Source organism: Delphinapterus leucas, chromosome 7 (assembly GCF_059928025.1).
Source record: "Delphinapterus leucas isolate spDelLeu-1000000601 "Yukka" chromosome 7, BTC_Dleu_Yukka2, whole genome shotgun sequence".
In the NCBI taxonomy this organism is placed as follows: domain Eukaryota; kingdom Metazoa; phylum Chordata; class Mammalia; order Artiodactyla; family Monodontidae; genus Delphinapterus; species Delphinapterus leucas.
Window position 1 is genome coordinate 18,893,199 of NC_143135.1, and position 17,296 is coordinate 18,910,494.

Consider the following 17,296-nt stretch of genomic DNA (forward strand, 5'->3'; position numbering starts at 1 on the left):
ATTTTTAATCGATTCTATTTCTTTAGAGGAGTTTTAGTTCACAGCAAAATTGAGCAAAAAGTACAGAGGGCTTCCCTGGTGGCACAGTGGTTGAGAGTCCGCCTGCTGATGCAGGGGATGCGGGTTTGTGCCCCAGTCCAGGAGGATCCCACATGCCGTGGAGCGGCTGGGCCCGTGAGCCATGGCCGCTGAGCCTGCGTGTCCGGAGCCTGTGCTCTGCAACGGGAGAGGCCACGACAGTGAGAGGCCCATGTACCGCAAAAAAAAAAAAAAAAAGTACAGAGTTCCCATATACCCCTGTACCCCTGTAGGCATAGCCTCCCTCATTAATCAACATCCCCCACCAGAGTGATACATTTATAACATTTGATGAACCTACATTGACTCATTATCACCGAAAGTTCATAGTTTACATTAGAGTTCACTCTTGGTGGTGTACATTCTATGTGTTTGGACAAAATTATAGTGACATGTGTCTACTATTATAGTATCATACAGAGTAGTTTCACTGCCCTGAAAATTCTCTATGCTCCACCTATTCATCCCTCCACTCCCCAACCCCTGGCAACAACTGATCTTTTTACCATCTCCATAATTTTGGCTTTTCCAGAATATCATAGAGTTGGAATCATACATCATGTAGACTTTCAGACTGGCTTCTTTCACTTAGTAATATCCATTTAAGCTTCCTCCAAGTCTTTTCACGACATGATAGCTCATTTCTTTTTAGCACTGAATAATATTCTATTGCCTGAATATACCTCAGTTTACATATCCATTCACCTACTGAAGGACATCTTAGTTGCTTCCAAGTTTGGGAATTATGAATAAGTTGCTGTAAACATCTATGTACAAGTTTTTTTGTGGACATAGTTTTCAACACCTTTGGATAAATACCAAGGAATGCAATTGCTGGATCGTAGGATAAAAGTATATTTCATTTTGTAAGAAACTTCCAAAATGTCTTCCAATGTGGCTGTACTATTTTGCATTCTCACCAGCAATGGATGGAGTTCCTACTGCTCCATATCCTCTCCAGCATTTAGTGTTGTCAGTGCTCTGGATTTTGGCCATTCTAGTAGGTGTGTAGTGATATGTCATTGTTGTTTCAGTTTGCATTTCACATGATGAAACATGATGTACAGCATCTTTTCATATGTTTAATTGCCATCTGTATATCTTCTTCTTTGGTTAGGTGTCTGTTCAGGTCTTTTGCTCATTTTTTAACTGGGTGGTTTATTTTCTTACTGTTGAGTTAAGAGTTCTTTGTATATTTTAGATAACTGTCCTTTATCAGACATGTCTTTTGAAAATATCTTCTCCTGGTTTGTGACTTGCCTTTTCATTCTCTTGAAAGAGATTTATTTTAAGGAATGGTTCATGCAGTTGTAGAGGCTGGCAAGTCCAAAATCTGCAGGGTAGGCCAGCAGGCTGGAAGCCCAGGGAAGAGTTGATGTTGCAACTCCATTGAAGGCAGTCTGCTGATAGAATTCTCTCTTTCTCAGTGAGATCTTTTTTTTCTTCAGGCCTTCAGCTGATTGGATGAGACTCACCTACATTGTGGAAGGTGATCTGCTTTACTCAAAGTCTACTGATGTAAATGTTAATCTCATCTAAATAGTATCTCCACAACATTTAATGTTTCACTGAATATATGGGTACCATAGTCCAGTCAAGTTGATACGTAAAATTAACCATCATAGGCTCCTTCTCTGAGTCAGGCACATTTCTAAGCACTGGAGTTTGATCAGTTCCATATATATATATATATATATATATATATATATATATATATATCAGTCCCAAATATATCATTATGTTGTACGTCTGAAACTAGTATAATGTTTTATGTCAATTAGACCTCAGTTTTAAAAAAGGAGTCCTACAATTTGTGAAGCCTACTTTCTAACAGATGGAGAGAGATAATAAAGAGTAAAAATAATACACAAGTAAATCAAATGGTAATTTATAATGCAAGAAGACTTATAGGAAATTGATGAGATTGAGGCAGATCAGGAATATGGAGTATGGAACAACGGACTGACATGTGAGAAAAGATGGGAAAGCAGAATGCGACTTAGCCTTGTGATATGTAGGGGAAGAGAGTCCCAAGCAAGGACTAACGTAAATGAGTTAACTCATTTAAAGTTCCTTGAAGAGAATATCTGGCATATAGCAGATGGCAATTAAATATGACTTCTCTTTCTATTCTCTTAAAGATTTAAAATTAACTTAACAGTGCATAGAATCTTGGAGTGTTGGGACAGGAAGAAACCTTTGAGATTATTTCATTCAACCTTGCCATTCATTTTATAGATGAGCAAAGGAAGTGGAGGCAGGGGAAATGTTCTGCTTAAATTCAAAATTCTGTTTGTGATGGAGCCATAACTTGTGTGTGTATCTCTTGGCTCCTGAGTTCCCATTTTAGCCATTCAACCATAGATCTTATAATGCAAGTTCTAGAACCAAGTAATACATTTGGATTTTCAGAGGGAACTTGCTTTGAAATGAATAGTTGTGACCCCCTAAAATTCTGGTATTAAAGCCTTAATCCCCAATGTGATGATATTTGAAGGTGGGGGCTTTGGATGATAATTAGGTCATGAGGGTGGAGGCCTCATGAATGGAATTAGTACCCTTATTCTTAAAAATACGAGATGATCTCTTTCTCAGCCACATGAGGTTACAGCAAGAAGGCATCCCTCTGGCAAACTAAGAAGAGGGCCCTCACCAGAAAGCAAATCAGCTGGTCCCTTGATTTTGGACATCCCAGCCTACAGAACAGAAATTTCTATTATTTAACCATGCAGTCTATGGATTTTTATTACATTAGCGTGAACTGACTAAGACAGACCTAGTAACGTTTTAACATGGTGTGACATGAATATAGGATTTCAAAGGCTAAGCTAGATTGGAGAAGAAGGAAGCCAGGCCAGGGAGGCATATTGAGATCTCTCTAGTCCTCCCTATATGGCAGATGACTGACCACTCAAAAAGTCACAACAGCAATGAGAGTTTATTTCTACTTGCTTTCTTTGAGTTAAACATACTCGACAGACTCTGTAAGTCAACATTCTACAATGTGGGAGTGATACCTCTTTGTAAATAAGTATTAATTGAAGCAGATTTTTCCCAACTTCAACCACAACTGGGAGCAGGTTAGGCCTCTCTTTGGTCTTTAAAAATTTTTTTTCTTTTCCACCCCACATTTTAAGTTTCCCTCAGCTGCAAGCTATGTAATATGAATAACACCGTGGTGGTCCTTACCATGCAGGTAAATCAAGGGCAATGACAGTGAGCCTCTGCCCAAATGGTACTCTATGTGTCACTGCTGGGTTGTGATATACTGTAAATAATACTTGCTGTTTGAGAAGCTGGAATGATGAATGCAAACAGCATTGTTCAGGTTTATGAACATCAATTGATATTCACCCATCCGTCTCTCTGTACTTCCTGCTTCTCCACTTATGCAAGTAAGAGTGTCAATTAGTCTGGAGGCTGGCAGGACATTAAAGAGCGTTTTGTTGGTTGTGTTTGCAATGCATAGACCATTTGTTTCCTTTTCTTAGGAAAGATCATTATGAGACTGACTGTAAAGTATGGAAACATAAATAGACTTCAGTTACATCGGAGTTGGTCTCTGCATTCATAGCAGAGACGAAGTATTCTGAAAGGGGATGCATTGGAGGTGAAATCTGGATAAGCCTGCACATCAAAGGAGAGAAAAAGACTGTTTTTAAAGGAGAGGCACAAGGCTAAGCACTGGGCTAAGCATTAAAGTCTGCTTCAGTATCATTATTAAATTATCTAATTAATATTCTTTTATAATGCATATTAACTAATTTAGAGTGAATAAGCTTGTTGACCTCTAACCGCCTCATTTCCACATCAGGTCCCTTGATATCTGTAACTTATTAGCTTTATAGGCATGTCATTATTATTATTCAGTTAAAGTTCTAGGTGTCTTGGGGAGACATGAGAAGATGATAATTAGATTTAAAACATGGTCATTCCATTGTTTTATAAAATAGACAGCATGTCTTTAATTTTGTCAGTTAACATTTTCATATAATACATATTTCAACAATAATGAGAGTTTATATTCTGATATAATTCGCTACAATATCATTAGCATCTACGTATTACGTAATGAAATTATGGCCTGCAATTATATGATGCAGTAGATTCAACAGCGTTTAACTGCTTCTCCCCCATATATTTCTACTTTTTTCCTCTCAATATTTAGTTCACTGAATCCCTGGTTTTTAATTTACCCGTTGATGCTACTTCCATGAAGTCGTCAGAGTTTCATACACTACAAGTTATAAAATGGTGACATCATATGAAGAAGTTGATAAGCTTACCAATTCTCCCAGAACTGGGAATACCCTACTCTATTTCCTAAACATGGTTGATTAATTGTTGATTGATTCTGTTTCCAAAATGAGGTTCATTTTTCTTATACACACATCTGAACACCAATCTGTCCATAAGCTCTGGACAGAAATTTGTTTAGGTCCTGTGGTTGGACTCCAAGATAAGATGGCATTGCTGTCCTTTTCCACATATAACCCAACCAGTTTAATACAAGACCTATTCTCTGTACCTGTGCGCACCACAGGGGAAAAGGAAAGGTGGTTCGTCCTGTTTGTACTCATGGTCGTCTCAAATGCAATCAAGGTGATATTGTAGTTGTAGAATAGCCAGGGCAGAGTCTTAAAATATTATTTCAGGCATAGTGTGTTGGTCAAACTATATCCTCCCCTGATTGTATCGTGAGCACCATATTTTGTCTAATAATCGATAATGAGGGAAGGGAAGAGTTGCTTTGATCAGGGCAAATATGGTTTAAGAAATAGACACTCACTCAACCCACATGATGTATAGAAGGAACGCTTGATTTGGAGTCAGATATTGTCAGTTTAAGGAAGCCTTTGTCAATGGCCAGCTCTGTGACTTTGCAGAAGGCATTTAAGTCTCTGAGGTTCAGCTCCTTTGGGGGTCAGGGGGCGCACACCCTCACACATAACGTGTAGTTTACTCACACTCGTATCATCTATTACATAGAGCTGTGGGAAAATGCAAATGAAAAACTAACATGAAAGTACTTTGCTAACCGTGAAGCACTAGGACAAATTAAGTGGCTCTAAATACTCTCCCCTCAGCCTGTCACTGCCCCCTTGATCACCACTGGGCACATCAGGAATACTCCCTCCCATTGCCTTCCCATTTACTGTTCTCTTTGCCCCTGTATTAGTTTGCTAAGGATGCCGTAACAAAGTACCACAAACTGGCTGGCTCAGAATGGAAATGACTGCATACTTTTGGCTGCCGGAAGTCTGAAATCAAGGTGTCAGCAAGATTGAGGGAAGGATCTCTCCCAGGGCTCTCTACTTGGCTTAAAGATAGCTGTCTGCTCCCTGTGTCTCTTCCCATTGTTTTCCCTCTATGTATCTATCCCTGTTTCCTCTTCTGAAAAGGACACCAGTCATTCTGGATTGGGGCCCACACTAAAGACCTCATTTTAACTTGATTAACCCTGTAAAGACCCTGTCTCCAAATAAGGTAACATTCTGAGCTACTGGGTGTGAGGACACCAACACAGCTTTTTTAAAGGTTCAACACATAGTAGTCCCAAAAGAGCTACATGACCCCCTCATTTCTTCGAGGTTTTTACTCTCTGACGAATCCCTCTCTGGCCACCCCATTTAAAAATATGTCTTCCCAGACACATACGTGCACCCTCTCCCTGCTTTGATTTAATCAATAGCACTTACTACCACTGACATACTATTTATTTCCCTAATTTTCTTGTTTATTATCTGAGTCATTCCACTTGATTAAAAGGCCCATGGGAGTAGGGGTCTTGGTTTGTTTTGTTCAGTTCTGCCTTCCAGTCACTAGAAAAGTACCTGGCTCATAGTAGATGCTCAATAAATGTTTGCTGATATACCACATCTTCTTTATCCATTCCTCTGTCAATGGACATTTAGGTTGTTTCTATGTGTTGGCTATTGTGAATTGTGCTGCTATGAACATAGGGGTGCATGCCTCCTTTTGAATTAGAGTTTTGTCTGAATATATGCCCAGGAGTGGGATTGCAGGATCATATGACAGCTCTATTTTTAGTTTTTTAAGGAACCTCCATACTGTGTTCCATAGTGGCTGCACCAACTTATATTCCCACCAACAGTCTGGGGAGGGGGGAAACTCAAGTTTTGAACCACATTATCTCCCTTTCAGCATCTGAGTGAGAGCAACCAACATATCTGTAAAGTTCAATTCAATGAAGCATTACTAAAGAGCTCTCTATGTCCTATAGTATGCGTAAGTTCACTCTTATTCAGCTACAATTCTCAGCTAGAAAACCAGAGGTAACAAGGATTTCAGACCATTATAAGCTTTATCCTTTTTTTAAAGCTGTCATGGGGGTTTCAATATTGGAAATACCCATTTAGGTAGCATCAAAGGCAGGAGAAAGAAATTTGGGGACCAGACATCAGGTGGTAGTGAAATGATGGCAGGGCAGCTTCTCAGCTTCTGTGTATTCACTTGGAGAACTGGAGATGCTCTCAGTTCACTGCTTATAAACCTTGAACACCATGCAGATTCACTGAGCAATGGTACTCATTAAAATAATTATGTTTCTCTACTCAGAATTTGGCTTCAAGATCACTTTTGGTACTTTAGCCTTTCAGTGCCATGATTTTAGAAAGAAATGAAAGGCAGGATTTTTTTTTCCAGCTCATCTCCAGCAAATGAAGCTCATAAAGGTGCCAGTGACAAAATAAATCAGTTATCTGGTGCTCTCAGCTGAATATAGCTACTGTTACTGTTGGCTGATATGCCTCTGGGGAAAAGACATTTCAGAAAGGACTAAATCCACACATAGTGTTGCTGTAATAAAGCAACATTTAGCAAAAAATCAACTTTAGGAACACTATAGTAAGGCTGGAAGCTAATTTACAAGGAAGACTGTGCAAAATCCATTATTTCAGTGCTATCTATCTGTAACAGACTCAAGTGCTGCCAAAGCTAGGTGTGAATTTAAACTATTGCCATTTTCGGGTGCAGGCTGCGTGGGGTGCCAGAAAGAGCTTGGGCTTGTAAGTCGAAACAATGCAGCTCAGCTACTTACTAACTCTGATGGTCAAGTCTCTGTCTTTCTAAACCTGATACGTCCATCTTTAAAATGGAGCTAATAATATTCTCTCTAGGTGTATGTGTGATAGTTAAATTCAGTTATTTGGAGGTAATTCAATGCTGGTTGTATATCTGCTATTCTGGTGATTGGTGCTATAAATCTGTCATTTCTTTAGCCTCATCTTTATGGTTCATTTCTCCATTTCAGCACATATGCATTGCAACTGTTGATTTCATGAGCACATTACTTAAGTTCTTTAAGGCTCAGTTTTCTCATCTGCAAAGTGGGAGACCAATGACAATGAAAATAAGAGTTAACAACTATGGAGTGCCTGCCATGTACAAGATATTGTGCTGAGTGTTATCAGAACCATCTGAAATCAGTCCTATCACAATGATCTTATTTTACAGATGAGGAAACTGGCTTCCAGATGTTAAGTAGCTTGTCCATAGTAATACAGATAGAAGGTGGTAAAAATCTAGAGTTACTAGCGTAATATCTGGTAGAAATTAAGTAAGATTGTAATCGTTATTATTAATCTCATCAACATCATGACCCTCATACTCATGTTATCTGCAATGTAATCTCCTCTACCACCATGTGACCTCTGTGAGCACGGGAAGTATATCACAAATACACTGTTTATCATTACAAACTAGATTAGTGAACAGACACTCAGTAAGGGCTTAGAGAGAGAAATGAAGAAAACAAAAGAAAGGGAAGGAGAGAAGGAGGAAGGGAAAAAAAGAGGAAGGAAGGAAGAAAAGAAGGCAGATATGCATGGGTGAAATTCATACATGTTGCCTTCTTGTTGCCTTCTCATACATCTGCTATCCTGTTTCTCACCTGTTGACAATTTGAAGAGCGCTATTAATGTGGACCGTGGCAGGCTTATGAGCAATCATGGTTTCATTTGGTAGTATGCCATTTTCCAAAGTGCCTGTACCCATGAATGGAACAAGACAAGTGGCTCTGTTTCTTTAATGACTGTCAAAGCTCTCTTGCTGTCAAAGCTTCTGCCAGCAAGCACCTGAATGAACCTTGAAATATTTTGACATAATTATGTTGACCAAGGCTCTCTACTTAGAGATCCTAAACTGCCCTTTACAAAAAAAGCATCTTTCACTTGCAAGGGGAATGACTGTTTTTCCTGTGTATCCTTGATTATACTTAATATGTGTCTCTGGTGATTATAACACAGCAATGGGGGTCATCCTATGGCACTCACTCCTGAAAGAATAGGCTAAGATATATTTATGTTTTGCCTGGACTGCAAACTCTGTGTTCCCTGAACCCACACTTTCCCCTCCAGCTATTAATTTTCTTCTATTAATTCCCCAGGTCTTGAATATGAATTTTTTTTTGATTTTTAAAAACATCAGTGGATATTCAATAAAAACACACACTTTTATAAGATGTCAAAGAAATGCTTGAAAATAGTGGAGGAACATGGTTGGCTTTTTCTTTATTAATTTAATTTATTCATTCAATTCTTTATTCCCACCATCTTTTTACAAGCATTTATCTAGTGCATGCTATTATGTCAAGCCCTGCACTTAAAGAACTGGTGGCCTAATTGGGGGAAAAGGGAGCAGATACACAAATACATAATTAAAATATGATAAGATCATTATTATAATAGATATATCTATAGAGTGCTGCGAAAATACAGAAGAGAGATTGCCTTTCTCAGCTTGTGAAACCATGGAAGGCTTCAGAGAGGAGGTGCTATTTGAGCTGCAACTTGGATGCTAGAAGGGAATTAAAAAGTAGAAAGAAGGGAAAAAGCATCCCTAAGCAGAGAAAATGGCACAAAATATCATTAAACACAGCATGTCCAGGGAATGGCCCAAAAGGGTACATGGAAGGTATGTAGGTGTGGAAAGGTAAAACCAAAAAATGAAGTTAGAGAGAGTGAATTGATGAACATTTGATAGTTTTTAGATTCTCACCATGTGCTAACTTTTTTTTTTTTCGGTACGTGGGCCTCTCACTGTTGTGGCTTCTCCCGTTGCAGAGCACAGGCTCCGGACGCGCAGGCTCAGCGGCCATGGCTCACGGGCCCAGCCGCTTCGCGGCATATGGGATCTTCCTGGACCGGGGCATGAACCCGTGTCCCCTGCATCGGCAGGCGGACTCGCAACCACTGTGCCACCAGGGAAGCCCATGTGCTAACTTTTATAGAGAGAAAGGGAAAAGATAGAGAAAGAAAAAATAAAAGTGATCTTCCCAGATAGATTGAAAGATACATTACAACACATGCACGCAGGCACATGCATTCACACACACAGAGAGTCATGTTTGCACATGTGATCATACCTTAAAATTTTAGTTTATCTGTACTCCAACATGAAAACAACATATCTAAGTAACTATCTGATGGATTCTCTTCTAGTGACCTTATTTGGTGATGCTGTGGCAGTAAGAGAATTTATATCCCTAAGGTGACAATGAAAGAATTTGATTCCCCAAAGATATGTAACATCAAGTATATTTCACTGTAGCCTAATTGTTTGGAAAGTAGTCGTGTATCTTTTGGCTGAATGTGTGTATGCATTTACAAGGGGCAAATTTTCACACTTGTGGAACTTTGCAACCCTGAAGCACATGTGAAGGATTTATGAAGAACCTGTGTGTGCTCAGTCATTGTCAAGCACCCGGCATGAAGGGAAAGGAGAATAGCCCAGGGTGAGAAGGGAATCATCCTAATTTCAATCATCTTAGAGTTCAGCTTCTTAAAGCTGAACAGTTATGCTTAAATCCCAGTGGTTGTAGCCTCGTGTGACCTGGATCTTTCCTCATCCAAGTTAACACATAAAAACCCACTGACTACTCAGTTATCAAAGATCTCACATCCCATTCCTTTTTCTTCTGGATAAGTGTGAGTGTCCTCTCCTTAGTAGAGCACAGAAGAGAAATTACTGTTGGAAAGTGTAGGTATTATGCCATGTAATTTAACCTAGTATGGAACTGTAGACATTTTTTTAAACTTTTGTGGGGAAAACGGTGTGGCAAAGATTGCTTAGGAAAAGGGCATACCCTTAAAGCTAGAAGGCTACAAGGACTTTCTTTTCTCTATCAGCTGTCTATATAAGGATTCCAGGAACATTTATTCTCAGAAGACTCTCCTTTGACTGTCACTGGTAGATGGTTTTGGAAGGCAGAAGGACAAGAAAGTAAATAAATAGGAAATACATCCACATATTTTAATACAAAATGGGTAGTCTTCAGGCCAACAAGATTCCTTTTAAAATTAATTAAGAGGGAGTCAGAGCTTTGTCATAAAACTCAAGGCTGTAAGTCATCTTAAAACTTAAAATGTCTAATTCATTCTTCTACCCTTTCCCCTTGCTTACAGCTGCTATTACTTTGACTTGTCTAATAAGGGCATGGTCTACCTGAGAAAACTGTATTATTTTTCCTCTTGAAGAATTAGAGGACCCAATTTTTATTCTATATTGCCATCAGACTCTTTTCAGGGGACTCTCTACCCTACCTTCTTTATTCAGACTTGGGGAATACTAGAAACCAGTAAGAAAGTACTTCAATTCAGTGAATGGTTTCTGAAGATCTGTGTGCATGCCAATCTTTGTGAATAGGAAAACACAAGAAATATAAGTTAGACAGTGACCTTTAAGGAATATGTAGTTTTGGTAAGTGTACAGTCTGGCATAACAGAGGCATGAAGAAGAGATCCAAGCAAGCACAAGACTCTACAAACTAGAAGTTGCAAACTAGCTACCTTTCCCTTGACTCTGTTGGCCCTCGTGGTATTTTTGCTTTTAAGTTGTTAAATGAGTTGGTAACATTAAGAATGACTAGATATTGAAACATGTAGGTAACTTTGGATATGCCCAGGATCATCCACAACGGCTAGGCAGTAGGAAGGCACAGTTCTGTGGAGAAGACTTAAAAGGTAAGCTTGACAGGGAAGGATAGGGCAAGATTTGTAGGGAGTCCTACATGACTGGCCTAGATGTTTTGCTTGTATCCTGGAGGTCACAGAGTAGATTAAGATGATATTTTCAGATCATTATAGTGACCATGGTATGTCAGATGTCCTCCAATAAGGGAAAATAAAGCATCACACTACTTAAGAAGCTATTGGAAGATTCCACCTACAGCAACTTGGAAACCTGTGTTCAAATATGTAAATTAACTCATAACTTAATAATAAGAAATGTATACAACAGAGCTATCAGTTTAAATATGTATCTTAACTCATAAGTACGTAAAGAAAATTCTCAAAAACCAACATAAAAAGAGGCAATGAAATATGAGAGTAGAAAATATGAGCAGATGCTTGGATTGCTCTATGGAAGGGAGAAAGAGATAAGTGTAGATAGCTGTGTGCGGCCTAAAGACTAGGCTTTGGCCCATACTTTAGGAACATGAACCCAAGACATCTGCATAAAACCAGACCCTCAAAGAGATGGATGAGAATCAATCCACCCAGTGGCCAGAAGCTGGTCTGTCTTAACCTGTGCTCTAGGGGAGTGGAGGGAGGGATGGAGAGAACACAGGGTTTGCTCTTGGAGAAAACCAGAATTCAAAAAGAGTCAGGTACCACAACGTTCATTGCAGCACTATTTACAATAGCCAGGACATGGAAGCAACCTAGGTGTCCATCAACAGATGAATGGATAAAGAAGATGTGGTACATATATACTATGGAATATTACTCAGCCATAAAAAGAAATGAAGTTGAGTTATTTGCAGTGAGGTGGATGGACCTAGAGTCTGTCATACAGAGTGAAGCAGTGAAGTAAGTCAGAAAGAGAAAAACAAATATCATATGCTAACACATATATATGGAATCTAAAAAAAAAAAAAGGTTCTGATGAACCGAGGGACAGGACAGGAATAAAGACGCAGACATGGAGAATGGACTTGAGGACACAGGGAGGGGCGAGGGTAAGCTGGGATGAAGTGAGAGAGTAGCATTGACATATAGACACTACCAAATGTAAAATAGATAGCTAGTGGGAAGCAGCTGCATAGCACTGGATAATCAGCTGGGTGCTTTGTGACCACCTAGAGGGGTGGGATAGGGAGGGTGGGAGGGAGACGCAAGAGGGAAGGGTTATGGGGATATATGTTTATGTATAGCTGATTCACTTTGTTATACAGCAGAAACTAACACAACACTGTAAAGCAATTATACTCCAATAAAGATGTTAAAAAAAAAATAGTCTCAGTTGTTATTACCTCCGTTGGAAACAAATGGAGAACCAATAATCTGAGTTTTAAAGGATTTCTATAGATAAAAAGCAGTGTAAGGTATACTCACAATTTAAAGATATAAATCATAGTAAGAGGGAGTATCTTCAGACCCATGAAGCAGTAGAGCCAGAGCCTTGAGAACTTCAGCAAACAGAAGCTTTTTTTTTTGGATAGAGACTGAAAAGACACAACCTTTTTAGAGGATTAGCACATTCTAGAAGCCAGATGTAAACTCACATGCAGAATCATGTCCATTTTTTCATGATCATACCTCTTTATTTTTGTAGGGGAAGGAAGTGGGGAAAGTAAATAATTTGCCCACAGCAATGCAGTTTTTTAAAATACAAGAACAAGAAGTAGAATTTAAGTCTCTGACCCTAACACCACAGGATTAGAGCAATCATGTAAAGAAATGTGGGAAGGAAGAAAGAAATGTGGGATCAGTGTTATTTGGTGATTCACTGGTTGTACCAGAAAAAGCAGTATCAAATATCAATAACCACAACAAACTGGGTAGAAGATTTAGGGCTATAGAAGCTCTGTTTATGGAAGGCGAGAGGTGATGTCAGAGAAAATTGCAGTGTTGATTTTCTTACCCATAGCATTCTTGGCTTTTATGTATTTAACTGACATTTACTAAGCAGCTATCACAGGTAAAACTTCAAGGTTAGTCAGTGTCGTAGATATAGAGATGATTGAGTGAGTCATGATCTGTCGTTTAAGAAATATGCAATTTCGTGAAGGGAGTACAGAAATAATGAGGATTATCCAAAGAGGACAGAGAATGTGCTACAATACAGGCTGGGGATGCAACTAGTCAGTCTTTTAATCCCAACAGAACATTAGGACTGTCATTGAGGCATTTCTAACCCAGACCAGAGGCAGGACCACTCTTCAATTAAAGATGATACATGTGATCTGGATTTCTTCAATTGGACTTGCTCATCCTTCCCAATCTGAAATTACAAAAAGGATGGCTAATTACCACCTTTTATGCAAGGGCCCACATATTTAAAACAAATAGGCAGGAATATCAACCCACCAGCTAACCTTAGGTTATAAATTACTGACATTCTGTAAAGCTAGTAATTATCACTACTTAAATTTTTTTGTGTGTCTTATTTCTACTAGAGAGGTGAAGGATCCCTTCAGAAGTAGATTTCTTAGTTGAAACACGTAATAACTTTGTTGATTTCCAACTCTTACCTGTAAGTGCTTTGATGAAGATTCTAATATCAGGAATGATACTTGCAAAGTCACAGTACATCCCTCTGGGCAGGTTAATATGGACTTTGGGACATAATCCCTATTGACATGTCAGATTTGACACATGGCGTCTAGTAAGTTACCTGAGCACAAACCCCCACTTATAGGTGACTATACACCCCCATTTATAGGGCTTTATTATAGTAGAGAAATCCTTTGAGAAGGACATGTTCTAGGGAAAACAACAACAATAACAACCAAAAACTGTTTGAAACTATTTGAGCCTATTTCTACTAGGGGCCCGAAAAAAGAAGCTCAAATCCAGGATAGGATGCTGGATTTACAAGAAATGTGCATATATATCTACACACAGACACACACACACACACACATATATGTTTCTAAATAGTGAGAATTAAAATTGTCACACTGAATTTAGAAGGAGCACACTCTTTCTTAACCCAAATTTCAAAGCTCTATAGGTGGAAGTGTCAGAGCAGAAGCGAGCACTAGTTGGCTTTTATCCCCATTCAGGTCTCCCTCCAATTTATAAAATATTTGGTCAGGGTTTACAATACTCCTGACAAAGAAGGCACTTCAGAAGGAGCCTTTTGAAAGAATGCCCGGCTGTTACTGTTTGGAAAATAAGAAGCCAGAGGTGAGGTTGACGGGTTGTGTAGGGGGAAACAGAGAGACCTGACAGTTTATTTTTAAGCATTTCAAACTTTGGCGGATCAATTTTCTGAAAGGGTTTCCTTCTGATTGTTCTTTTGAAAGTCAGGACTACCGGGGCTACAATAGAGAGTTGACACCTATTCAGTTCAGCACTTAGAAAAAGCTAAGCGGGAATTGAAAGGCTTTCAATTCTTGTTCTATTTATTGTGTGTTCCAAGCAGTGAATAGCAGAGTTGGTGCTGAAAGGCATTTCCATTATGTCTACTGTAGAGTCTCAGTGAGTCTCAATGAGTAGGGAGAGTCAAGAAGGAAAACTTTTTCCAACTGGGAGAGTTGGAAAGTGTATTCTCACAACACACTGAGCTGGGATATCTGATCTGGGCCTAAACCTCCGTAATGAGAAAAAATAAAATTACACTTCTTAGGTGACTACCATACCGTCATGCTACCACTCCATATTATATTATTTTTCCAGAATCACTTATGCATTTTCTGTATCTCTTATCTTTCAGGAATACAGTTTGGAAGGTATTGCCAGCTACTAGCCTGAATTAATGTACTTTTCTAAGAAATTCACTTAGTATTTGACTTGGTCCCTTATACTCAGTCTTCATCATCGTGTATATTTTATAATAAATATTTTTTAAAGTACATGTTCATTTTCTCCACTAGACTGTAAGCTAATGAAAGGACATGATATTCTGTGTAGAGTGACCAGCCAGGTGTTTTGCAAGTAGTTATATACTCAAACATTTAATGAATTGGGCCTTTGCATCTTCTCCATCCCTTTTTGTATACCTTTTGTATATTCAAATTGAGCACATATGTAAAGTATGATGCTAAAATAGGCATGGGAATTTTTTACAATGTAAGAAAGGCTGGAGTTTGAAATTTAACCAACATTTATTAAACAGCGGCTACACTGGGCTCTGAGGTTATAGAGATAAATGAGACAATCCATGCCCTAGCAGATAAAAAGGACAGAAAAATAGATAATGCTATAAGCATAGGGTTAGAGATCAATATAGAGCACTAAACATTGAAGTGATAACTTTCCATGTCCAAGCAACACCAGACAAATTCGCCATTAAGGTGGTGAAGCAGGTGAGAGGGATAGTTTACTTTGGTCTGAAAGTCAACACTGAGAAGACATCAGTGTGGGAAGCATCTGTGGCTCCTGATAAATGACTCACTGAAGAAAGCTCTGGTTAATTTGTGTCACATTAGCAGTCTCATGTTTCTCAATATGACCCTTGCAAAATAATAATTCTACTACAGTTTGGTTGGCAAACGCTTATACTCCTCTTGGGCAGGGGACTCAGTATTTGCAGAGGGACTAAAGTATTCAACCAACATAACAAGAACTGCTGCTTAAAGATACACCCAGAGGGATGAAAGCAGCAGTTCTCAGAGTCAGTTGCGCATTGGAATCACAAGGAGAACGTTAAAAAAATATATGTCCTGTCTTGCACCCCATGCTAATTAAATCACAGTCTCTGGGGATTGGACTCAGGTTTTCAAACTTCATGGATGAATCCAATGTATACAGAGGTTTGAGAATCAGTGAGTTAGAACCATGCTTCTCAAGCTGTAATCAGCTACAAATCATCTGGTGGGTGTCCTGGGGGTTGGTATTGTTGAAATGTAGATTCTGATTCAGTGAGTCTGGGTTAGGGCCTGAGATTCTGCATTTCTGACAGGTTTCCATGTGATGCCTGTGTTGCTATAAGGGGCTATGGTCATTTAGGAGTTAGATAACTTCCAACTTGCTAGCTTTCCAATCTCTGCCCAAACTCTCAAGGTAAGGTGGTTGTATTGATACTAAAACTTTTATATAATATATTTCTTTTTTTTCCTTTTCTTTCCCAAAGAACTGATCTATATAACATAGGATTCAAGGATTTGGCATTAGGAGCTGAGAGTCTGGCCATGGCTTATTAAGAACATTAAAATCTAAGATACATTTTTTGGGAAATGGGTGGAGTTGGAGGCCAAACTCCCTTTATATAGAAGTGGATGATTTAAGTTATTGGTTATTGTGAGTTTTTGAGCTTGTACAATCTCTGTGAAAATGCCTAAGTTAGCTATTTTGGAACTTTGCCAGACTCTCATACAGTTAAAGCTATCTCTTACAAACCCCATATAATCTGAGATACAGAATTGTAAATGGGTAACAATTATGGTCTCCGGTGTCAGACTGCCAAAGTTCAGATCCTGCCTCTATAGCATTCTGAATGAGAATACCCAGCCTCTCTCATTTTCTTTACAATGGGGATAAAAATAAGACCTCTTACAAGTGGTTGCTATGAGGATTGAATGAGGTGGCATTTACAGGCACTGAGAATAGAGCATGACTATCAACAACTGTGGATGTAATCTATTACAGTCTCACTTTCATCAGAGAGACAGAAGCTAAAAGGAAACATCGCAGCCTTTCCTAGAACAGGCAGCTATTTGGAGAATTAAAAGATACAGTCAGTCTACAAGTGACCCACTTCAGACCTAGGGACACATACAGACTGAAAGTGAGGGGATGGAAAAAGATATTCCATGCAAATGGAAATCAAAAGAAAGCTGGAATAGCAATACTCATATCAGATGAAATAGACTTTAAAATAAAGACTGTTACAAGAGACAAGGAAGGACACTACATAGTGATCAAGGGATCAATCGAAGAAGAAGATATAACAATTGTAAATATTTATGCACCCAACATAGGAGCACCTCAATACACAAGGCAAATGCTAACAGCCATAAAAGGGGACATCAACAGTAACACAATAATAGTAGGGGACTTAAACACCCCACTTACACCACTGGACAGATCATCCAAACAGAAAACAAATAAGGAAACACAAGCTTTAAATGACACATTAGATCAGATGGACTTAATTGATATTTGTAGGACATTCCATCCAGAAACAAGAGAATACTCTTTCTTCTCAAGTGCACAAGGAATGTTCTCCAGGATAGATCACATCTTGGGTCACAAACCAAGCCTTGCTAAATTTAAGAAAATTGCAATCTTATCAAGCATCTTTTCCAACC